At 47.1% G+C, this 25,883-nt stretch overlaps 1 protein-coding gene across 2 annotated transcripts in view; it reads right to left on the bottom strand.

Moving 5' to 3' along the window:
* LOC142057299 (uncharacterized) overlaps nucleotides 1-25,321 on the bottom strand; it is a 46,793-nt gene extending 21,472 nt beyond the window's left edge. The window contains exon 1 of one of the 2 annotated variants that reach the window (XM_075093053.1): nucleotides 24,997-25,321. The gene's annotated coding sequence lies outside the window, so the exon portion shown is untranslated. The remainder of the gene's footprint in view (nucleotides 1-24,996) is intronic. The other variant, XM_075093054.1, reaches the window with a different exon arrangement.
* Between the last annotated feature and the right edge of the window lie 562 nt (nucleotides 25,322-25,883).

Below are 25,883 nucleotides of genomic sequence, written 5' to 3'. Positions count from 1 at the left end.
CACTTCTCTGTAACATCATGAGCCACTCTGCTCCCCTCTTACAGCTGGAGAAGGACCCCATGGTGGCAATAACCAAGCAGAGGCAATGTTTAGCTTCAGTTAGCTGATTTTCATGACCAGGTGGTTTCCCCTGCCTCATATACACACCATGAACCAAGCATTCCCATGCCTTTGGGTCATGCAGAGCAGATTTTGCCCACCACTCACCTTGATCCTGGCATACACACACAGCAAGCACTATTAGCCTGATGAGGAACAGGCATGAGCTGAGCACAGCCCCCAGCCCTGCTCCATACCTGGCTCCAAGCTTTCTGCCAGCATGCACTGAAGCTGGCTTTCCAACTCACAGTTTTTACTCACTCTCTGGCCAAGTCACACCGAATGAAAAAAAAATCACAAATCAATCAGGCTTTTTTTTAACATAATTATTTAACACATGATTTAATCTCATGATGTGCAGGACCTGAATCACGGTGCTGGATTTTTCCAAGGTGGAAATACTCCTGGCTGGACTAGCAATACATGACCAACAGGGAACTCAGAAACACAGCTTTTCTTGGAACAGGCTTTGTCCTAGTATGTTGCCTCCACCTGTCCCAGGAAGACAACAGAAAACCAGACCTATACAGTTGGATCCATAGGGGTTGCTGAAGGGATTCCTAACTCCTTGTTTTAACATTGCTCCAAGAGTCCCAGTCCAATCCTTAAATTTCATAGGGCAGAGGAAAGAAATCACATGTTAATTCTAAGAATAAGGTGTACATCAAAAGTTTCTGCTCCCTTTCTTTTACCAGGAAGATGTATTTTGCAGCACAGCATAAACCTCAAACTTTGAGTACACCAGCTGCCTACTACATTGGTCTTGCCAACAAGGCAATATGAACCCTGACTCTCATCACACTAGTGGGGTAAGAAAATCCCCCCAACCTACCTCTATTGATCTCAGTTCATTAACTTTGCACTGGGACTTAGTCCAGCACCCCCCAAAGCCAGGGGAAGGTGGAGGCACAGAGTCCTTCCAAGCCAGCAACACATGCATCATTGGTGAGCTCAGAGAAAGGCCTGGAGGAGGAAGGATGTGTTCAGGAGGCAGAGGGAGATGGATGATCTCATCCTATGCCTTGTTTGGTCACATCTCAAAGCTGTCAGGCACTTTGGCATATTGCTGGTGGAGGCAGGTTCAGCATGAGGAAATCTGGATGGCAGTAGTGTCAGCAGTCCTGGCCAGAGGGTGGATAGCCACAGGCAGTCACACTTCCCACTCCTCTGGGTGTGGAGGTACTTAGCAATGCTTCTACAGAAAATCTGGCAGGACTGTATCCACCAGCTGTCTCAGTTGAGGGATTTGTCCTCAGAAGGTCCAGCACTCCATGTTGCCTGCTACAGGGCACTGAGAGTCCTGACAGGGAACTGGTGCAGCTGGCCAAGCTCTGCCTCTGCATCAGCCCTGGGGAACATCACAAGCTTTTCCCTGCCTAGGAGAATTTATTTTCTTCTTTCTTCACATTTTCAACTCCTCAACCCCCAACTCCTCCCACGGGCCTCTCTAAACAACCCCTTCCCTTTCAGATGCTGATGCTTTTCAGCTGATTAGACTCTGGGCCAGACCATAAGCTGGGTGTAAATCAGTATAGCTTGTCAATGCTAATTTACACCTGCTGAGAACTTCCCTTCCTGCACCATTTAGCAGAATTACATGCCATGTCTTTTTCTCTCTCCTCACAGTTTAGCCTGCCATTCCCCTTTCCCGGCCCCTGAGCCTCCCACTTTGCTCTGAGTTCCCAGTAGGTTTGCAGGATAAGTTGCTTATTTGCAATGTAAAGTGTCTCTCAGTGCCACAGCCCTGTGCAAACAAACCCAAGAGAGGCACGTTTATCCTTACTTGGGCAGCAAATCCAGGCCCATCTTTTCCTGGCAGCAGTTCCCTACAGCACACACTGCACATAACTTGCCAAGGGAAGAAATGTGCCCCTTATTGGCACCATGCAATGCAGGACCTCTCTGGAGAGATGCAGGAGAGGGAGAATGAGAGGACTGATGCGTTGTCTATCTCCCTGAAGCTGATGGCGATGGCTTGCCACCCAGCTCAGCACTGTGTAGACTGTCCATAGGGAGGATACCATTAATGACTCCTTGTTGCTATGGTGATATTGATGGGTAGTCCCTGGGGTTGGTGGGAATTCAGGGAAAGCTAGCAAACAAACACACAAAAAAAAAGTGGGTCCAAAAAATCCACCAGGAAAATGTGAGTTTGCCTACAAATGGCCAGTTGTGTGACATTCTAGATGAATTCAGTGGCACTTTACACTTCCTGACTCATCCTCCCTCTTACAAGAACAACACAGTGTTCTTCAGAGCCAGTGCAAACACTCCTGCTCGCAGCAGGGCTGTGGCGCATAGGCGCACTGCTGCAAGCGGATTTCATTACTGGGCGTTATTTTTGCAGCTTCACCCTGGTAATTCATTTCACATACAGAATAAAAATCTTGGCTCTGGTGAAATCACTTGGACCTGTGCCAGCAGGCACAGAGCCAGGATCTTCCCCAGCTCTCAGGATGCCTTATCACAAGTGACAATTTCATTCAGCCGCCACGATAGCCACTGGGAACCCCCTGCCTCTCCAGAGCTGTTTCAAGCATGGAAAAGCCGCAGTTGCACAGAGTTTTTTGCTCTCCTTTCCTGAGACTCAGCACTGTGCATTCTTCAAAGGTGGCATCGTGGGCTCTCTCACAGCTTCCTACTCTGCAATATGCAGTTTAGAGTAATCTTTTACCCTTCATCCTAGCTGACTAATGACCACTGGCAAGGACAGGCTGCGCTCCAGTCACAATTGGGCCCTCTCACCTTGCACAGGTGTTCTAGGGATTTGAGGTACAGGAACCATCTTCCAAAAATACCAGTTCTCTCTTTGGGCTTGTTTTCTCTAGGAAAAAGATTCCTAATTCAGGTTGGTGACATATTAATGAAGAAGTGATAAAGTTCCAGTGGAACTCCCTCTTCCTCTGTGCACGGTATTTATCTAAGCCCACCAAGGGGTGTACAAACTGTAAGATGTCTTGTTTTGAGAGGGATTTTAGCATGATTAGTAAACTTCAGAGTATGCTTTTTGTCCTAGCAAAGACTCTTATCTTTTCTGCTGCGTTTTATGTCTAGGGGTTGCCTTACACACATACAAACTTACTAGAGAACTTTTTACTCCAAAAAGTGGTACCACTCCAGGCACATACCACTCCATCACCTGATAGGCACTCTAACTCCAGAAAGTCATTATTGGTTTGGATCTGTTATTACAGAATGAGTATATCCACAGGGGAGCAGTATCAGTGGCAGTATATTACGCCGACAGTTTTGCCAGTAAAGGCCCTGGTATAGATCAGATACAATTGATGCGTCAGCTTTTCCATCTGCTTGTGCGTTCAGATCCTTCGCCTCCACATGAACTCAGCAACTGGGTTCAGCTCAGTTGAGTTCAACACAACAAAATTACCCTGCCCCTCTCTTTTGCATCTTTTGATAAATGTAGTTTTAATGAACTATGGGGTCTGAAAGCATTTTATAACATGAACAGATCCCAAGAGCAAAACTGTGCTGGCTTTTCCTACCTTACATGTAGCTGTTCATCAGATTTATTGGGCAATGTTCCTAAGCACATGGAGGCCGGACCAGCACTGACAGAGGCTCTCTCTTGTATGGCAACCCTTTGATCAGACTGTCAGCATCATTTATTTGCTTGTGTTTCATATTCTTGAATGCTCCAGTATGTTATTTTTCCCAGTTGATTATCAGAGGCAAAGGCTGCTCTTTCAAGCAGCTTCTTTCTAGAAGCTTTAGGCAGATGGATGGCTGGAGAAGACTCCTGTTGGTCTTCCCTGTAGGAAAGGTTGTGGCTTGCAATTAGCAAGTTTAATCGCTCTGCTTGACCTGCTGCTGGCCAGGGCGGAGAGCACAGACCCAACTGCAGCATCCGGCCTTTCTCTCAGCTAGGAGCAAGGGGATGTGGGGGCTGTGAGTGCTATGGGTGGAAGAAAGGAGGTATTTTACAAACAGGTGGGGCCAGACGGGCAGAAACTGGTTTATTGCACTGGGAGAGAGAGAAAGCTATAGGTATATAATAGCTTCTTGAAATCAGATCTGTCTGTGGAGAACTGTTGTTCTACTGTGTATGCAGCTATAATTTTTCTGCTAACGACCTTGTGACTGCAGAGACATGGCAGCTGGTGAACTGCCTGGAGCAGCTCAGGGCTGAGCAGAAGTGTCCAGGGTAAATGTCCTTAGGCACAAATCCCAGCACACTGGGAAGAGCGCATATTCCAGAAGGCAACTTTCCAAGTGTGGTGTGCCCTAAACAGCTGGTCACCAAAGGTTTCTCAGAGTAGATCCGCTCTATCAAGATATTTAACTTAAAACAATACCAGATGCATTCAAGGTAAGAGAATCTCTCTGCTGTCTTTTACTCCATCCATGCATTAACTCCCAGGTGACCGCACAGGAATGGGGTTTGGAGAGATCAGACTGGAGACAATGGGCATCTATGGGATTTCTCACCACAGCCAAACCTGGCCTCACCTGCCCCCACAGGCATACCAATGCATATGCTCTTTCAGTGCTCCTAATCACATCTATGTATTTTAACTTAACAATATTGCCAATGGACTCTTTCTTTTTGGTGCTCCACCAGTTCCTCCTCTATAGTGAAAGATGACTGAGGAGGAGGCAGGATATGACCCTTTGTTTAGAGCCAGATGTAAGAAAATGGTGGTGTTTGCTCAAATGCACTGGATACTTTGTGCAAGTAAGCTGCATCTCACAATGCAGGTTAGCCATTGCACATGTAAGACTGTGAAGAAAAGAGTAAATGCAGCAGTTCTGCAGCTCTTTCTAAGTAAGTGAGAGAGAAGAGAAAACAGTAAGCCAGGTCCCTTCTTCCCGTGCTGTGGATCTCAGATATTAGCTACATCATATAGTCCCTATGACGTTAAGTGTGAAGAAGACCCACCCTGGATCCAGAGTCAAAAGATACCCCATGCCCTTCCTAGGCCACTAACTTGCTGCAGGGTCTGATGCTGGCTGTTCCTAACCAGCTCTGGACTCTCTATTTCCCTCACAATCGGAGTTAGGTGCCATTACTTTCATTCTATTCTGCAAAACATTCCAAGGGTCTCATGAAGGTTGCTACATTCTTGTTAACCTTTAATTTTTTTGTAACTGGGAAAAAATAAGACACAGATCATAGTAGCTGATGAGAGCCCTTGCACGCACATTTATATTACGAAGGCAGTGCTAAGAGCTGAACCAAGAGCATCACAGCTGAGCTGCAGGCAAACAACCAGCTTTCTTCTAATAATTTGGCTCCTGCACAGCACTGAAAGTCTGCAGCCTTTGTGCTTGTCCCAAAGTACCTACCCCTACCCAAAGCTGAACACTCTACAGCAAGGAGAGACAAACCACTCTAAAGATACAGCTTGGAAATATCAGTCAAAAGAGAGGAAATATTGTCTATGCAGACACGCAATCGCTCATGAGAAACAGATAGGAATCCTTTGTAAACACCTTTTTTAAGGAGTATTATTAGAAGATACAGTGGAGATGCTGCAGCCAATGTGGTGGTAAGTCTCATGCAACACAGCATCTCAGAAAAGCATTTGACCTCAACTTCATAAATACTTCCCATCAACAATTCCTGCATGTAGCTATAACACCTCAGAAAGTTTAATTACTACTTAAGGAAAGAAGACAAAATGAGCTACATGACCTTTCCCACCCCAGATCCTGTAGGTCAGCATTATTTAAGACAACTGGGAGCCTGAAAAGCTAAACATTAGTGTTGGCAGATGAACAGATGGATGGATCGCTGCCAGCATAATCCATCTTCCCACTTGCCTCCGTAGGACTGGGTGACATTCAAAACTAACTACTTCCCTATGCAAAGAGAAATGCACGCAATGCAATGAGCAGGCTTTAAAATGGACTCATCAGCTGGCAGGACCAGTGGCAAAATGTTTTATGGCTGCTATTTAATGTTGCAGGCGAGGCTATAAACAAGGGACATCAGGCTGTGACAGAAGTGGTGAATGCAGTGACCACAGTGGATTTATTGTAAGCTAACCCCTGAGCAAGTTGCACAAATCTGTCAGGATGCTGTCATTTTTCCTTTGTGTATAAATGCGCTAAATCTAATTAACCTTTTAATCAGAGCAGATAAAATTATGGTATTATCATCAAAGGGGATGCTCTATCTACAGCTGCATGAAAAATTTCCATCTCTGCTCAAGCTGGATTTCTTTCCTGCTTGGGGCTCTACGAGTAAATCCCCCAAACACTGAAAAATAGAAAAGAGTAAAGTTCATTTTGTAGGAGATTTCTTAACACAGCCAGTTACTGTGCAGACATAGCTCGCCTGGAGGTTGCCAGATGGGACTCGGTCCAGAGCCTTCAGACGTGGCTCAAATACCTGTTGCCTGAGCACAGAGAATGCTCCTGCTCCCTGATCAGGGCAGGCACAACAGGAGCTGTGACACGCTGCTGCAGAATGAATCACATTTCCCTCCCTGACAGAGAGGGCACTGAAGCCCACAGACACCCCTGTATCCCAGGACTTTCCCATGCTCAGCAAGGATTCAAAGCTAACAGAACTTCCTTCATCTACTAGTTATATTACATGATTCTATAGCAGACTGTTGACAGCTATTAGACTACAACACGACTTTTCTAAATGGACAGAAATAACTCCAACATCTGCATTTGTACCTATAGTACCCCAAAGGACAGAGATCTCTGTCTCTGACTGGTCTACAATATCGCCCAGCTCAAACTGTATGTTGTGGGTTTTTTTTTTCACAATGGATCAAGTCTTCAGGATTTTCTACACCTGCCAGCAAACATCAATGCTGTTGACAAAGTCAGCCAGTGCCCAAGCGCAGAAATAACCCCAATCAAGATCTGAACCTGGGACTCCAGGTGAATGAAGCTTCCTGACTAACCCACTGCAGCATCTGGCTTCACTGAACTTGCCTGTGTAATCTGAACCGAAAAAGCACTCATTTCCATTTACTATTGCCCATATGCCACCTCTAAGTGTACTTACATATTAGCATTTATGCAACATTCAGTACAAAATCCATATGGCTCTTTTCAGCAAGCAGCAACAGCAAGAAGTTGCAAAGAGCGTCTGGAGACGGAGCTTGTAAAGGTTTCTTTCTAAGCACCATATAACATTTGTTGCAGATGGACAGTGACGGAAGAGTTGTTACAACCTGCTCCAGATGGGCCATCGTTTTTCTGCATGAAGCTAAAAAGGATTTCTTTTATATGAAGTGTCTACTAGTGATCCCTCTGAAACTGAAGTTGGGTAGCAGAGCAGATCCAGGCCTAGCTGACGAGTGTCAGAGCCCTGAGTACGACAGCCTGTAATTACCTTGACCAGCCTCTTCTGGGACCTCCACCCTTTGTCCTGCCACCCACTGGCCTGGGAGCTGCATTTAAGTCCTTGTCCTGGTCCCTGCCTGAGTAAGGCTGTATATATACTGATTCTGGCCTGGCCAATGTGACTTCTTGGGTGACATCATTGCTGTGTTGGGACTATGGCTTTCTCTGGTGCTTATTGGACCGTTGGCTGAACCAAGATACAGTCATGGGGCCCACTCTGCTCTTCCCATTTGGGTATAGTGGGACTGTACCCCTTGTCCAAGGTTGCTGTTTCAGCTTGCCCTTCTGCCTGGCCTCCATCTCACCTTCCTTTCCAGAGACATCCACCCTGACTTGCTCCCTCACAGGGAGTTTTCCAAGACCTTGGGTTTGGCAAGTATTACTTCACCAGGTTAAACAGAAGAAATAATTGTTCACATAGAACAAGAAAGTAGAAAATCAAGAGTTTTCAAAGGTCCCATGCAGCAACCACTGCCAGACCCTCCAGGATGTAGGAGCAAAGCAACTCAAGCCTTTCATGAGTGGCCTTCTGACTTCTGAATGGCAAACCACCCAACGAGAGCCTTTGAATGCTAAGGATTTGCTTTAACAGATAAAGGGCAAAAATGTGTTTGCTGTTACTGCCTAAATCACAGAAAAATATGTGGCAGCCAATTAACTGCTTCTGGATAATGCTTATCTTAACCATCAAGACTAAAAGACCATTAAATATTCACATCCACTGAAAGAGAAAAAGGCTACATGCCTGTAAGAGACTGAGGTCAGAGCAGTAAGCAGGGGGCCTCATGCAGACATTACTCCCAACCTTACAGATGATGGGTTCTTACCTCCAAAAATTGTTGTATCCCTTGTGGGCACATGCTGTGTTAGGCTTAATCTTGACAGATAGCAAGAAATTGATCACAGAATTAAAAACATAACTGGTTGCCTAGTTACCAATGATCACTACACAGTTATATTTGCTGTGTGCAAACAGAGCCCAGTGCAAACCAATTATCCATCATTACGACTCTAAAAATGTCAGTTTCAGAGAGCTGAAAACAACCATGAGCTGGGCAATAAAGGGAGTTTGAGTAGAAAAGTACAAATGATAATTGCAAGCGTCTTTTTTTTTTTTTGCTAAATGTTCAAATAGCCACAATCTGGTGGTCAAGGAAAGTAAATATTTTGGTTTGGGAAAAAAATAGGATTTGCATTTATTGGTAAAGTGAAAACAAGTGTGTTATGTGTATAAACACTGGAAAAACAGAAGGTAGTAAATAAAAATGACAGGCTAAGAATTGCACAGAACTGGTAAGGGAAAAGAGGCACAGGGAAAATTAAAAAGCTTCAGGATTAATGATGGCATGAAGGAGCTGAAACACACTGGGTCCTAAAAACAGCATAGTGTCATTCCAAAAATTAAGTGGAACTAGTCAGTAGTGGTGCCATGAATGTTGAGTAAGTAGAAAGCTACCTCTGTCAGCTGCTCAGTAATAACTGTCTTGGGAGCTCTGCAGCATTAATCTGAGAGGATTTTTTTTTTTAATACCAAAACATGAGATAAGAGTGGTCTTAGATTCAGATCAGTTTGGAAAATACATTTCATAAGTGCAGCACATTGATGTTGGTTGAGAACAGAAGCTAGAATAAAGCAGGATATAGAAAGGTGCATGATTTCATAGTGAAGATATTTAACCTCTAGAACAATTTTCTGGGGCTGTGATGATTAATGGGAATGGCTCGGGCACAGGAAACAGCCCAATGTCTGTGTGAGGCAGACTAGGAGAGCTGGCAGGTGCAATGGTTGCAGGGATCTCCAAATGTCCCTCCCACTTCTTGAAACACAGATATATGGATATTGCTATTTAATACACTCTGAGGAGCCACACACTTATTTCTTACAATTAAGTGCTATTCTTTCACGTTCCCTCCCCAAAGATCAAATCATTAAATCTGCCATAACTGTGACCTTCCTTTAGCAAGGTCTGTCTTTCATCTATCAATCAAACCGAGTGTTGATGCCAGATCTGTGGATAAGCTGCTGTACTTGGATGTCTTACCAGCAGCACATTCATGAGAGTATGCACCACATAGATGCTGGCAGGTTAGATACTCATGGGCTAACCCCTGCACTGAATTTATCACCATGGCTGTAAACAATTCATGCTCAGCATTGCTGGTGCGCAGCCTCTCTTCTCCTCAGCAGTTCATTTTCCCTCTCCTGAAATACATGATAACAAAAGCAGCTAGAGAGATTTCTGCCTTCCTTGCATGTGCTATAACATGCAGCTATCTGATCATGTCCTCATGACAATTTAAACTCTCTGAAGACAGGAAAAGTCAGGGCTGCATGCAGCCACAGTAAAAATGGGTTTGGGCTGAACACTCCAATTCTCTCCAGTAAAAACTGCATGCCCTGTGTACAGGAAGAAAAAAGGCCATCAGTGCTAAACCCTCAACAAGACCTGGGCTGGAAAAATCCCCTGCCCTGAGTAACCTACAGTTTAGAGAAGAGGAGAGAAAGAAGGAAATAGGTCAATGTGACTTCTTTACGCAACACAGCATAATACAGAAAAAATAAATTCTATAGGGGACATACAGCATATTTTTGCCTTTGACTCCATTATGAGATTGGTTTTTATTTGTCCAGGAGAGCAGAAGCAAAGAACAGACTGAGCAATTTTGAGGTTGATAGCGAATGAACGGAGACAAGTGTATTCCTGCCTACTCAAGAGATGTACAGAAAGTGCTACTAGTGCTTCAGTGTCAGAAAGCGTTTTCTGTTGTTGAGTTTGAGCAGAAGCTGAGGGAAAGATAGGTTACCAGAGTCACTTTGCATTTGCTGTAGCAGTTTTTGCGCTGTGAAGAAGTTTATCAGCATCCTGGACAGGTTATATGCCATGTACCAAGAGAAGCTGCTTGCATATGTATTAACAGGTGTGCGTGCCAATGAGTGCATGTGTTACATGTAAGATTGATCCATGTAGATGCTTACTAAATGGGATTGGTTCATAAACACCATGGTCTGTCTGCTCTGGAGAAATATTAGAGACCTAGGAACAATTTCCTTGGAATGAGTCTGTATGAAAGATGGGAAGTGCCTCTCTCAGCTGCTGCGGTGTCCAGGCCCTGGATGTCAGCATGTAGCAGCTGAGTCCATTTCTGTACATGTAAAGTCATATTCCCTGTGTAAAGACAGAGTTTTTCCAGCTCCTGAGAGATGGGGGAGTTCTGTTGCCTCTTCTGCCCACTGTAGATCTACCCCAAACTAGCACCATCTGCCACAAATCTCTTAACTATAAAGGCCCACAGGTGTGCAAACCTGGATCAAATGAAAAAGGCCCCAGAAATAACGGGCTTACCTCATCATATCCCAGCTGGCAGCACTGCCTAGATCATGGTGGAATACTTGATTTATTAAAATTAATGAAGGAACTGGCTAGTCTTGAATAATTCATTACGTATCAGCTGCTGCTGAGGTTAGGAGCTCAGCAAGATCCTCTTTAGCACCACACAGTGCCTAAAATCTTTAAATAAAATGAAGTCAAAGATTGGCTAGTTAAAGATTGAAGGGCTTTCTCCATGTGAAGTGGGAGGCCCTGACTCCTGTCACTGATGCAGCTGCCATCTGCTAAAACTGACATGGTCTCTCAAACAGAAACCAGCTGGCTAACATCACTGATTTTTGCCAGGGCATGAAGCATTCTGCCTCAGGCACCAACTTCTGCAGAATGTAATGGCTCTGTTTTTCCACAATTCTTACTGAAATCAAGTTTAGATTTCAACAATTACCATAAGCTAGGGATGTCTGAGGGTGTTGGCTTGCTTTTCTGATCATTACATATGAAAATAAATCAGCCAGACATGCAAAGAAGTAGGCACTACCATCTGAGTATGCAGATCTTAAGGTGCAATCTCTGCTGCTGCTCAGGGCTTCCATCAGCACCAGCAGAATCAAATTACCCGCAGCCTGGGCAGCATCAGGGCTGGATTTTGAAAGCATGTCAGAAGCCCTGGAACAGAATCCTGCTAACTTAATCTGATGCCACTTGATGAAACAAGGGCTCTTTCTCAACTCTGCTGAAGTCAATGGTAATACCTTTGATAAATGTGTAAAAGCAGCAGCAAAATCGGGCACTGTAATTAGATGGCTGATACTCCTCTTTCTGTATGTCCTCCTTCTGCAGAGGTCAGAGGAATTGCAGTTAATAAAGAAAGAGGAAACAGATAAATGCAATTAACACCCTCCTGCCTCCCAGATGCTGGTGCGGGGTCTCCTAATGCAATCACAAAACTCTCCACTAGCCACAGCTAAAGATCCTCCCTGAAGTCCATCACTTCCTTTCTTTCCAGCTGGTGATGATGGGAACTGGCCTCACAGGCCAGCACTGTGTCCAGTGATGGTACTGTTCTCAGCTCCAGCTCTGGTTTGCATTGCCTTCCTTTGTCCCCCACCGGGCACCTAGGAATTTGTGATACTCTGATGGTACATCATCTCTGGATTGTATTAAGACCGTTGAACGAGACAGCCTTTGACTCAAGATCCTGATGAACAGGGAGAGATTCTGATGCCTTCTTGATTGCCTCAAGCCAGATTTTATTTCCAGATGCCATTCCACTTCAGCCAGAGCAGATGATTCTGGCCAGGCCTCAGTGTGTGAAGTATTTTGGTAGAAGTACTCCTATGCAGGCAATTGGCATCATGAGATGTTTGACCTAGCCCCAGGAGATGGCCAGTTTCCTCTCCTCTCCAGAAATACTGCTTCATCAATCACTTGTGTGAGTTAATTTTAAAAATTAAAGCCAACTCCCCTTGCCTTGAAAGGGAGGCAGCACTTTCTCCTCTTGCTATCTTTTAATAGCCTCTCTGCAGGAGGTCACAGGACATTGATCTACACTCCTGAGCTTTTTGTGGACACAGGTAAAGATCATTTGGAGAAGCCACAAACTGACATTGTGACTTCTCACCCTGAAGTGTGTGAATGAAGCAAATACTGTAACTCTTACAGCTGCAGAGTACAAGATGCTGTGAACAGGTTGTAACCTGGTAACATGCGAGACTGACGTCTGTTCCCTGACTTCCTGGGGTCCTTCCAGACAAGACACTCCAATTCCTGTGTTTCAGCTCTGATATCTGCAAAAGGAGATAATAAAACTACCTTCCAGCATCTGCAAGCACTGTAGCCTTCCACTCCTTGCAGTCTTTGAGCACTAAGGAAAGTCAGGTAAGGTTTCCTAAAACTGAAGTGTAATTATTCAGAACTACCTGAACTCTGGGACCTGTGTTCAAGTGTAGCAGCTCCAAGCCACTGTCTGAGCACAAGGTGGCATTGGCTCTAGCTACCTTGAAGGACACGGGTGCCTTCCCCTCTCAAGCAGTAAGGAAATGGAGGTATGTGGGCAAGGACAGGCCCGTGGTATCAAAGGTCCTGTCCATGAAGCATATGTGCCTCTTCACACACCGCCAGATTAACTGTCCTTGTGGTGGTGTCTTTGCAGCTGCTTTTGGCCTTTCACTATTGTTTTCTTCTTGTTTCTTTCTCCCTCTTTTTGTGGTGGGTTTTTTTTTTTTGGTTGGGTTTTTTTTTTTTCAGACATCTGTTATCTTCTGGAAAGGGCACCTGAGTAGCGATGATGTACAATCACTCTGGGAGCTGATTTAAGAAGCATGGTGCCCCTCTGACTTGCCAGACAACAGCAGTTGCTATGTGGCTTCCTTCGCTTTGTTCCTTCAGGAGACCAGTTGGTATTTACAGCATTTTCTCTGAGCAAGGCATCATCCCTGAGATATGCTCATGTGAGAGTGCTTCTGGGAATTCCAGCTGGGAGGTGAAAGGAAAGGATTTTATAATTAAGAAAAAAAGAAAACAAAAAACAAAACACCACACCACAAAACCCCCTAAGAAATCCTGGAGGAAATGCCGTTTCCTTCCAAGTGATTCTGTGAGGTAGGGACTGTAAGAGAAGTAAGGAAATGAGAGTTTTACCAGTTCCAATACAATCCCATTTTTTTCAGGAAGATACTAAAAGTCAATTTCAATGCAAACCATTTTGCGGAAGGGTAGAGGCTGGGGCCTGTCCAAACATTCACCTGGTTTCCACTTTCCCAGCCTAAACAGTGGAACAAAGGTTAGAGAAGGGCACAAAGCAGCCTAGTTCTTATTTCAGGCAGAAAGGAAGGCAAACTTGGTGTAAATCAAGAGTAGCACAATTTAGATGCTTAAGTTTGTTTGTTGGATTTTTTTTTTAACCTAAAATATATAAAATGGATGTAATTGAGCTGGCTAGGGCTTTGGGGACACTAGTGTGGCTGGGCTGGGACCACAAAAGAGTCTGTAAATTGCTTGAAGAGATACTTTTTTTCCCCAGGCTACAACAGTGAGGGAACAGAAGGGCCCTTCTCCAGGTTCTCGGTTCTGCCCTCAGTGGTGGTGTGCTGAAGGTGCACTCAGTACCGCTGATGGGTGAGCCCAGCTAAGTGTTAAACTTGGCTTAGTCTAAGCGGGGTGGGGGGAAGAAGACAAATGCTTTTTTATTTTCTCTACACATATGGTGGAACCAAGCCAAAAGTGTGTTATTTGTACTGCTTTGCCTAAGGCAGCATAAGCACCTTCTCTGGTGGAATCACTAGGTTCCCAAAGCTTTTGCTCCTCCTGAATGAGTGCCACGTATCCTGGGGAAATGCTGCCAGGTACAAGGACACTGTGACACCACTGGGCTAACGCATGATGGGTGTCCGTGGCTGAGGGTCTGCAGGATTCTGCCCCAAGCTTCCTAGAATGATGTTTGGGATCTAATCCCCAGTATGACTCTTCACTGTGCCCCAATTTACCTCAGATTTTCTGCCTAGCTCTATTTTCTACTCTTCCAAAAAGCATTTTGCCAATCTGTTGCCCCGTATCTCTCAGGAAGCTGGTGACAGCAGTTCCTCACTGTTCAGGGGCCAGCATGAGCAGGAAGTTGGCAGGTAGGTGCACAGGATAGCTTTGGAGGTGAAGGAAGACAGAGATGGACAGAAGATTGCTGCCACCATGATGCTATTGACAAGTCGCACAGAACAAGGTTTGGAAACAAAATTTCTGCAAGATGGAGATAAGGGGGGGCAGGGGCAAACCCACTCAGATAAATCCAAGGCTTCCTTGCAGCTACAGAAGCCATGTCAACATGCACTCGATGAAGACCAGGCTCAATTGTTTTGATGTTAATTGCCCAGCTGCTTTAATTGGATATAGGCTTCAAAGTCCTAATATCAGCTGTGTGACAAGACAAACTGATACTTACCTTTTATCTCATTTATCTTGGCTTGCCCAGTGCTCCACGGTCAGTGCAAGTGTTCCCATGCATTAGAATTGCCCACAGAGCTGATGGATTTTTTTGCAAGAAGAACAAGTAACATTTTACATCTGAAGTGACTGTTCAGACTCTTGAGTTGAGGCAAAGCTACTCTGGCCTGAGTTCAGTTTCTGCTCCAGGGAACATCTCCAAGGCACCAATAACCATTACCAGCAACCAGATAATAATCACCAAGCTGCAGGGCTACTCATCAGCAATGCAATGACTGCACTTGGATACCGGATGGCCTCTGACAATGTGACACATGAATCACTCATGCAATGCAGTCAGTATCCCTCTGGACTTTCTGAGGAACACAGCGGTCTCACGCTGTAACGACACACGGAGCTAGAGCATCAGTTACCACAAAGCAATGTTTTGAGCTAGGAGGTTTTGAGCATGGCTAAGGACAAGGTAGCTTTCTAAGATGGGTCTTGGCAAACTGGGCTTCCTGCTGCAGTCTGTGCCAAGGGGCTGGCATGCAGGGGGATGCAGGGCTGCCGAGTCTGACTTCTGCCTTTTTCCTTTGGCTCTTTGCTGTCCAAGATGGCACAGAATAGGAACACCATGGGGGACAGAAAACACCCCCACTGTTTCTGAATGCTGCACCGCCCTGTGAGCTAATTTGATTAGGTGGAACACCAGGTTTGCAGCCAGGCCCCGCAAGCCACCAGCAGCCAGGAGCAGCAGGCTCTGTGGTGCAGAGCCAAAATGCGGTTCCAGGCTAGGGCTGGCTGTGCACTTGCAGCAATACACTGACACACCCAGCCTTGCTCCACTGGGGTGTCTCTGAGCCTGTGGAGCAAATTCCTGCTAATGTGGCTGCAGGTTATCTTGCAGCCACCCCTGTTAAAACCAGCAAGACATTGTCTCAGCCTCCTTATCTCAACTTCTGGTAGGGCTTTGTATTGAGAGAACTCAGGCTCTGTCCCTACCCCCATTACAGCTTCAATGATGTGAAAGCAGAGGAAGACAGACATTAATTACTTTGCATTAAGGACTGGAGGGTCTTTCTCTAAAGAAAGTGGAGGAGGATCCCTCAGCACAGTGTAGTTTCATACCACAAGCTTTGCTGTCAGGTTCCCTCACTGGGAGGGAAGCCCTGAGGCCAAGAGTCTCCCTGCTGGACAACTGGGCAGTGGTACAGTCTATCATGTGCCCATCAGCCAAGCCTGGCACATGGGGACAGGGACAAGAGGCTGGCCACTGCCTTGTGAAGGGGCTCCCCGGAGTGGTCTGTACTTGGAGGAGTCCTGCTGGAAGACATTGCTGACTATGGCTCTCCTCCCTCCTCGCAAGATAATTCCCCTCAGTGAGGACCACCCCTGTGTGCTGGGCCTAAGAAGCAGGTTCATCTCCATCAAATGACCACAAACCTCACACTCAGTACCTCAAACAGAAAGGAAGCTGGCAGACCTGGACTACTGCATAAAGAGGCACTGTCATAAGCCCGAGTTTATTCTTAGTTACATGGATGTAAATAACCTGATCAGATGCAAGCAAAGGAACCTGATTTTGGCTACTGCCAGAGCAAGGAGGACGCTGTATGCAGTACAGAGCTACCAAGGGAAGCTACAGTAAAATCAGCTACCTCTTCAAGCCATTTACCACATCACGAGGCAAGATGAATCAATAATATGTATCGAGCTGGGAAAGTTAATCTGCATCCAGAGCATCATAGCAAATTAAAAGGAAGTAAAATCACTACAATTCCACTGGCTCTCATTACTATCACAGTGGAGAGTAATTAAAATCCATGGGCCAAATTCAGTGCTGGAAGAACTCTCCTGAAGCCAGAGGCACTGTACAAGGGCATTGCTTTTTCCAGATGCTGTGCATTTCAAATAGCAGTAGGAATGGCAAAATGGGCAGAGAGGATAGGGCAGAGTACGAGGGGAACCTGTTCAGGAGTTATGCATTCTGCTTCTTGCTCTTCCTCACCTGGAGTCACACTGCCTGCCTGGTGCTTTGGTGACTGATGGGGCTGAATCTCAAAAGCTCCAGGCGTTTGTACGTGGGACTCCTACCCCGATTACAAGGCCTTCCCATACCAATATACAATTTCCATTCATTAGCTCTGGCTAACACCCCTATCATGCCTCTTCCCTGGTCCACTGCCTTGCCCTGCTCCCTCTGAGCTCCTCTCTCATCCCCACTCCTCAGCACAGTCACCCCTGCTACACCCTCTCTCCCTTGCTACAGGAACTCCTTTCCCTACCACAAGGCACCCTCTGCTATCCTGTTGCTTGAAAGGGCTCTCAACCCATCTTTCTGTGCTTTGCTATAGACGCCTCATCCTTTGGCCTTCCCACACCCCTGAAGAAGAGCTGAAAGAGGACTATCACCTGTACTCCCATTACAGCTTTGGTCCAGCCCCACATAAATTATGAGCTGGAGCTGTGCTACGAAGCAGGGATTCAACTTGAAGCAGCATCCACTGCCCTCACATTGGTACCCTGCCCCTCTGTGAGGCCCCACTGCCCCACATGGGTCTGTCTCAGCTCAGTCCAGCAGCTGATGCCCAAGGAGTGGACGGAGAACGTGTGATGCACAGAAAGCACATCCCTCATCACCACACACAGCACTGTGTCCAACTAATTGGCTCTGCAGCACGAGGTGAGAGCACAGCCACTACACAGGCACCCAGAAAGGCAGCTGATGGTGACACCAGCTGCTGACAGCCAGCAAGCCTGGGGATGTAAATGCCAAAGTTTAGTTCACAGGGCTCAGGGGCCGGAAAGAGCCATTAAAGGAGAGACGCAGTGAACAGAAGAAATCAGTTTGGGGAAGTCCTACAGCCTGTGTCTAGCAAAAGACTGCATCTCAGCATCCCTGTCCAGCCTTCAAGTTTATGAACCTTTTATCTCCTGTTACCACACCCTGTGCACAGCTTCCACCTATGGAAGCAATGCTGACATCAGCAGGATTATGCAGCTGCTAAATACCGTGTGTGGCAAACTCCAGTGTGCACACATGTGTGCGCTGAGGACTTCTACACATGGATATTTACTATGCAATAATTACAATAATCTACAGAGAAAATCCAAAGTGGATTGTTAATGCTATTTCACAAATTGATGCAGTGTGGTCCTGCAGGTAGAACCATGGACCGAGAGTTGCATTACCAGACATAACATGATCTTGTTCACTGTCTGGAAAGGTGGACATCTCCCTTGACCTAGCTTTGCCTCAGTATGCGTTTCAAAAGTTCAGTCACTCTGCTAACACCTATCCACCTCTCTAACCACATTCAGATCCACCAATGTACAGCACAAAAGCCTCATTCTTAAAAACATTCAGCACCTACATTCACAGCCATATTATCACAGAATGTGCTACATCATTGCACCAAAAATAAGCACTCACATCTTTCAAAAGAATTCAGCAGGGACTGCAGAGACCCTCTGGAAATCTGCCCCTTAAATAAGTACCTATCTAGGAGCCAACATCCCTCATTTCTCTACTTTCCATCTGAAAAGAGCAGGTCATCTCTCCTGGTCCAGAAAGCCAGGACTTCTCTGCTAGGACACCTTTTTACCCACCCCACCGAAAATACACAGCATGAGCTTCTGCTGTGTCATGCAAGAAGGTGCATTCACCTTGGCTACTGTCAAGACGGAAAGCAGAAGGCATGACCAGGTAAAGGGAAGTGTTTATTCCAGATACCAAGATGGAAGAGTACGTCTAAATTTTTCTCTTTATGGTGGGCTAGGAACATTACTTTTAACAATGTGCTATTTAACATACCTATATCATCTGCCTTTCCTATTACAACAACTTTGAGTTGATTTGTATAATATTCAGACATTCTCAAAGGGATTACTCTTCATGGTAGTGTTAGCTTGAGGCACAACTGGAGTTTGACTGAATATGACTTTACTCAAAAAGGACTGTGTTTTGACACAGTCTTTATTTGAGGTGAGATACAGGTGATGCTGTGTAGACAAGCAATAACCGCATCCCCTGGGGACATGGCTATATGGCAATCAGGTAGGACAGAACCTGGAATAAAGGGCCAAAGATCCTCCCTGAAAGATGCGACTGGCAGTGTATTAGCCGACCTGGTTCTCAGAGCCAGGAATGGGATGTCAGCTCATCCCACACCTGCTGGAAGATGTCCTTAGACTCAACTGGCAGATGAAGCAAGCAAGTGATGCACCTTAACATTAAAAAGTTCATTAGGGACTGCTTATCAGGAAGGCTTCCATGGCCTAATCCTTCTTCTTTCAGACTTCCTTTTTTCCTCCTGTGACTTTGGCTGATGTTTGTTCTCAACGATGCTGAGCTTTCAGATAAGCTGAACTAACGACTTGTGAGGTTCCCCCCACTGCAGGCATGGCTTCTGCAAGCATAAAGCACAAATTTCCAAAACCACACCTAGCCCTTGAACTAGGAAGAGGACTGCCACATTGGGGCTCACAGACAGGTTATCTTGTGTTGTGGAAACCCAAACATTGTCCACAGAGAACAGAGCTGTTGTAACAGCTGTGGTAAAAAATGGGGCACATCAGTGCAAAACAGTTAAGTACTGCAAACCAGGACTCCTGAGGGAGCGTTCTCAGATCTTCTTGCAGTTGAGAGGTTTCACTTCAGTTCAGGCCTGAGCTTTTCCAGGTTAAACTACCACAGCACAGATTAGCAGTGAAACTGTATTGATCCTTTATGAGAAGCAGTTACCTCCCTGGCTCTTGAAAGGCACTTTCTTGACAGGGGTCTTTCAAGAGGGACCTCCTCTTGAACAGGGTTGTTTCTGTCTATTCCTAGAAGCAGGCTGGAAGGATCAGCCATGTTACCATGAGTGACAGGAGTACTTCAGCACAGAGCTGATCAATAGCCCCAGGCACCAATGTCCTGTTAGTCCAGAGGGCTCAGCTTCAATCCAGTACCAGCCATGGCTGGTGCTAACTCTGCTCCAGTCAAACTCTGAACCACTGCTTTGCCTCTAGACCTCTCTGCAGGGTGGGTTTATTGAGTGAGGTGTCTGAGATGCAACAATCCTTCAGATGAGCGAGGACTTGATTAGAGGGAATGGTAGGCAAGTTGTCCTTGAGACAAACTACAAAGCCTGCAGATAAATCTCTCAGCAGCTCTGACTGGCTGCAACACTAGGAACTAACATGTATCACTTCTGTGCCAGGTCTGAATTGATCTGTCTCTCCTCAGTGTCTGAGGGTCTTTAATTCCTTTCTTCCTGGGGGAAGAACCTTGCATGAGAAGTTCAGCTGTGCGTACTCCAAGTCTTGTGAATCACTCGCTTGTGGTCAAAGTCAGTCATCTTTCAGTTGCTACCTGGCTTCCTAAACATGCCTGCAGAAACAGTCAGATTGCTGTGTTGCAAACAAACGAGTTTTGACAGGACACTGCCAGTGCTGCTCCCAGATGCCATGAAGCCACAAGATGGGCTGCACAGAGTCTAACTGGGGCAGCACTAGCACTGCATCCACAGCTAGTGCACTGTCTGGCTGCTTCTGCAAGCACGGACAAAGAAACAAGCCTGTGAACTCCCACTAGTATCTGCTGAAGCTTTGTATCACAAAGGAAAAATGGATTTTTGCTTACACATATCTTTAAGCATTTCAGCAGCAGAGAAGGAAAGGGCATACGCACTCTCTTTAGCTAAAAGCACAAAGCCATGTTTTTTCTTTGTAAGAAAAAAAATTTACAGCTGCTCCTTGACTTCCTGTCTAGGACAGGAGATGGGGAAGGATTTCAAAAGCTTTAGTTCCTTCCTGGAGAGAAGTCTTTTGGACAGGTGCTGTTCAATTCCTGATCACGTGATTTCTAGAGGGTGAGTGGACTGTCCAGGTTCCAAAAGGTCTGCAGGGGGCCCTGAGTTGTTACTTGGCAAAATGAATATCAGCAGACAGTGGAGATTTTTTTTCTTTTTCCTCCTTGTGCTTCACCTTGAAGCAGCTGTTAGCAAAGCTAGGAAACTCCTCTGCCCCTCAGTGTATTTAATACAGCCTTGGCAAAGGGACTGCAGTCTGTCATCTCATGACTATGGGAATTGCCTAACTCTCCAGCTATTCTTATTACCTCAGCCTGAGGGTCCCAGCTTTCCATAAGTAATCCCTGAAATCACAGACTTTCCACTGTCCTTGAGCAGCAAATCGCTGCTCCTCATTTAACTGATGCTGGTGCCTGCTGTGGTGTCACAGGTTTTCTCAGGGCCCTCCCTAAGCAGGGATGGCACTGTGGACAAGGCTACTGACCCCAGCGCTCCTGTGCAGTTCCCAGAGCTAGTCACTCTTTGTAGCTGTAACTTGCAGCAGTGTGTTTTGAAAACAACAAACACGGCACTCTGCAGTGGCTCAGGGCTGGCTGAACAGCTCTGAAGCCTGGGCAGCTGGCTGGCAGTAGTAACACAATTCACCCCTGGCAGCAGAGGAGATCCCTCACCCTGTTCCTACCAGCTGCAGAGCTCCCTGTCTCCTTCCATGTCCTACCTTGTCTGCGACTCCCACAAAGTCTAGGGATCTGCAGTGCCTCCCACCTGCACTTCATTTTTCCCTCCTCATCACGCATGTTCTCAGTCTACCTTCCCTCCCCGTGCCCATGCACCTGTTTTCTCTCCTTCATTATGTTTCCTAATATCACTGATCCTGCCAGCCCTGTTCATCCTCCCAAGACTCAGAGCTAAAGCTGTTGCTGTGCTGTAAGGTGATAATGACCACCAGGAACCAGCTGTTAGAGCTGCTGTGAACTGCAAAGCAACTGGAAGCTGAGGCTGAGCTAATTATGAAGCAGGGACTGCAAGACTTGTGGAGATCATGGGCAGAGATGCCTAGTTTATTCCCAGAGACAAATGGGCACATCCTTTGAATTTAGGCAGGTGACATGTGAGCATGAAAGTCACCAAGCTGTGGAGAGCTTTACAATCCTGGCTACAGCATGCTGCCTGTGATGCCTCCTCATCTCACAAACACCCACGACTGCTGCTGCCAAGCTGCTCTGGACAAGAACGTGCTCATGCGCTGCAGTGACAGCTGAGGAAATCTTAATGCCAGTTTCAAGGGCTAGATTCCTGCAGAGCATAGGCAGGTAAGAGCTTCTCTCAGAGGCCAAGAAGCAGCTGCAGTAGCACATGCTACTGAGTCAGGATCATGGCAAGGAGGAAAAAAACCTTTAAGTTCTTCCTGTTACTTTTGTGATACAGGATTTTTTTCCCCTAGAGTTTGCCAAAATAAAAACTGGATTACATCTTCTACTAGTTCGTTTCTTCATAGTGGTTCAAAACTGGTCCATACAGAAACCACAGAAGCAATCACCTTGGAAGTCCATGGTTTTGTAATCAGAACCTCCCTTTCAATTAGTCACATTATAGAGCTGTAAATACAATAATTCCATCAATACTATGGAACAATCATGCTGCATTTGTATTAACATAAACGAGTGCTAATGTACCATAGAGCTAATCTGGTATGACAGTAATTGGCTGCTGCCCAGCCATGGAGGCCCTGGAGCTACGCTTGCTCTCTTCTATAAAAGAACTGTCCTCTGAAACACTGGAAAGGAAACAAACTGTGGTACTGTATCTTGCCTGCCAGCAATGAATGATGCTTCTTGAAACTGCAGCACTGAGGTGTTTGGGGGAAAGGGGGTGTGTATTTGGGGGAGAGCGTATTTAAAGTGGAACTTATAGAATCATAGAATAGTTTGAGTTGGAAGGGACCTTTAAAGGCCACCTAGTCCAGTCCCCCCTGCAGTGAGCAGGGACATCTTCAACTAGATCAGGTTGCTCAGAGTCCCACCTAACCTGACCTTGAATGGTGCTAGGAGTGGGGTATCTACCACCCCTCTGGGCATCCTGTTCCCATGTTTCACCATCCTCAGCATAAAAAAATTCTTCCTTATATCTAGTCTAAATCTACTCACTTTTAATTTAAAACCATTACTCCTTGTCCTATTGCAACAGGCCCTGCTAAAAAGTTTGTCCCCATCTTTCTTATAAGCCCCGCTTAAGTATTGAAAGCCTGCAATAAGGCTTCCCTGGAGCTTTCTCCAGGCTGAACAACCCCAGCTCTCTCAGCCTGTTCTCAGAGGAGAGGTGTTCCAGCCCACTGATTGTTTTGTGGCCCTCCTCTAAACACACTCCAACAGGTCCATGTCTTTCCTGTGCTTCATAGGAGAGGTGTCCCATCCTTCTGATAATTTTCACGGCCCTTGACCTCCTACAAACTTAAATATTAAGAAATCAGGATTTCTGTAAGACCTTGTAAAACTAGATCAGACTCAGCAAGTGGATATTAAACGCAGAAAAGCTATAAAAGCATTAAATCTGCTCCTTTCCCTTCCCTCTGTGACTGCTGGGAGCTGTACATCATCACCTGGTCTACAGCAGGCTTTCTGTTCACAGATGAAGCTTAACACTTTGTAAATGCTTTGGATCTACTGTTGTTGTCTTGTGCAGCACTCTGCAGACAGGGCAGCAAGACTTAAATCTGAGACTGCAGCTGGCATTCTCTGGTTAAAGGCCTTAAGTGTGATCAACATAAGCAATGCCTAAGGATGGGAACCAGATCTCAAACATGACCCATCTCCTGTCTGTGCCATGAAAACAAGCAGACTCAAAAACAGGCTAGGATCAGGAGTCTTCTGGGTTAGTCACAACAGGAGCCACTTGTTTTGCTTTTGGAAATATGCCCTTCAAAGAGAGTCTTAGTGAGGAGAGACCCTCTCTATTTGTGAGGGAGGCTGTCAAAGAAGTCATAGCAGATACATAGGCTTTTCGTATTTGGCTCATCAGCTCTGTGCATGCTTTGCTGTCTGGCTCTACAATGCCTTGGCTAATACACCCTCATCCATGACAGAACTCTTGGTTCTACCCTGGTACAAACCAAAGAACAATCAGAAACTTGTTTTAATCAGAAACCGTTCTTCTCAACAGTATGGTCCTAAAGGCATAGAATTTTTGGCAATATACAAGAGCAGTATCTCAAAACCCCAAAGCATACACGGCCTGTCAGTGCCCACAACAACTCCTGGAGCAGCCAGTGAAATTAAGAGAAAATTTTCTTAGAGGAGGTGGGGAAGAGCACCCTAAATAGAGGATTTAGGATTTGTGAGATGATGGCTTAGGTTCTGGATTTGACTTAAATCTTTCTAGGTCTCTGATCTGCTCCTCCATCTGTAAAATGGAATCAATAAAACCTCTCCGATTTGCAGCAGGGCTCCCACTCTTAATTGATGTCTATGAAGTGTTTTGAGAGCCATGAATGAAAGAAACCAAGCCCTCAGGCTTTACTATAATACCAACAAACAATGCAGAGTTGTTTATAATGCTTTTCAGTGCCACAATGTCTAGGAAATGAGGGAAAGCAAAAGTGTAGATGCACCCAGCACTGCTTTGCTGCAGTGTGAATAAAAATGGTAGGAGCAGGTTTTATAGATTTCCCTCCAGGGAATTCTGTCGTAGCTACTATTTTCAATAATGCAGTAAAACTTCAACCTCTATGGCTTCAAGCAGATGCCCTTGCTATTAGCTCGGGTATCAAAACCTCTTATGAAATTGGGAAAATGCATCCTGGAGTTGAAAACGTTATGAATCACATGGAAACAAATTAACAAATTAATCACACCCCACAGACCTAAAGAGCTAGGTGCCGCTCCACCACCCCTTACAACAATTAAACTCAGGCTAATACCACACGAGCTCACAATGTTGCACCTTGCATAGGACAAAAGCCCCGTGGCATCTACAAAGCTCTCACCTGGCAATTTACAAAGTTGCCTCTCGGCTGCGGTTTTAGGACCTGGAGAGAAAAAGCCGGGGCCCCTCTGAAGCCACCCATTAGCTCCTGCGCCAAGAGGAGGCATCTCTGAGGGCTACGAGAGTAGCCAGCGAATGCGGGGGGCATGCGGGTCCGCCAGCGGGTGTCAGCCGGTGAAGGTGCGGGAGAGCTCGGGAAGAGCCCGTGTCCCCCAGCTCCCCAGCGCTCCTGGGCCGCCCGCGGAGCTCCCGGCCCGTACGCGCAGGGACCGGGGCAACGAGACCCAACGACCAGATAAATGCGTGAGGGGCCGCGGCCGCTTCCCGCGCCTCCCCGAGAGAGGGGCGGAGGGCGGCCAGAGGCAGCGCGGCCGCCGCCGCCAGCCCCGCAGCCCGCCCCGCCGCGCAGCCATTTGCCTTTGTTGCAGCCCCGCACCCGCAAGGTGCGGCGCGGGTCCGGGGCCGCGCTCCCCTGAGAACGGCCCCGGCAGCGCGGCGGGAGGGAGGCGTCCTGCAGCAGAGGGACCCGCCCGCCTGCCCGCACCTACCTGCGGAGCCCGCCGGGACGCGTCGCCTCCCGCCTTTGTTGTGCATGCCCCGGCAGCCGCCTGCCACCACCCGTCTGTCTGTCCGTCCCCTCTGCGCCCGCCGAGCCGCAGCCAGGCCCTGGCTTAGCCCGTCACCACGGCAACGGTGGGCGCGCGGCGGCGCGTGCGGCGCGGTTAGGGTAACGGCTGCCGCGCAACGGCCGCGGGGCCCCGCCCGCCCAGGGCGGGGGGAGGGGGGGCGGTGAGGGGGAAAGCGGCGGGTGTCCCTGCGGGGAGCGAGGCGGGTGGGGCCGCCCCGCGCTTCGGCTTTATGGGCGCGTGGCCTTGGCTGGGGCGCGGCGAGCGCGTGCGCTGCGGGGAGGAGAGGGGAGGCGGCGGCAGCTCTAACACCCCCCGCGCCAGGCCCGGCGGCTCCTGCGGCTCGGCTCGGCTCGGCTCGGCAACCAGCCACCCTCCGCTCTCGCCAGCCCGGCTCCCCTTGTGGTCCTGAGGGCTTCTGAGCGGCCGGGGAGGAAGCTGGGGTTTGGGTTTAGCTCTCGTCTTCCCCTCAGGTTGCTTTGGGATCCCTCGTTTGCCACATCCAGGTGATTTGCTTGAGACTGACCGCCTCGGGAGCCCCTCGGCCTGGTCGCAGATCGCATGTTCTGCGGTCCCGAGGCCCTGGTGACTGCCGCCACCATCTCAACCTTCACAGGCTTTTGGACGTGATGGGCAGTCTCGCTTGAAGCAGCGGAGCTGCTCAGAGAACGAAGCCGAGGCAATGGCAATGCCTCCATTTTGCCTTGTTCTTGAGCACAGAGCTGAGTTGTGCCCTGCGCTTACAACTATTTTATTTTAATTTGCAGTTCATTTTAGGGGTAGCAGTGCCAGCTTGGATGCCTCCTCCC

Source organism: Phalacrocorax aristotelis, chromosome 5 (genome assembly GCF_949628215.1).
Source record: "Phalacrocorax aristotelis chromosome 5, bGulAri2.1, whole genome shotgun sequence".
In the NCBI taxonomy this organism is placed as follows: domain Eukaryota; kingdom Metazoa; phylum Chordata; class Aves; order Suliformes; family Phalacrocoracidae; genus Phalacrocorax; species Phalacrocorax aristotelis.
Note: the sequence above shows the minus strand (reverse complement) of the source record. Positions and strands in the feature narration are given on the sequence as shown.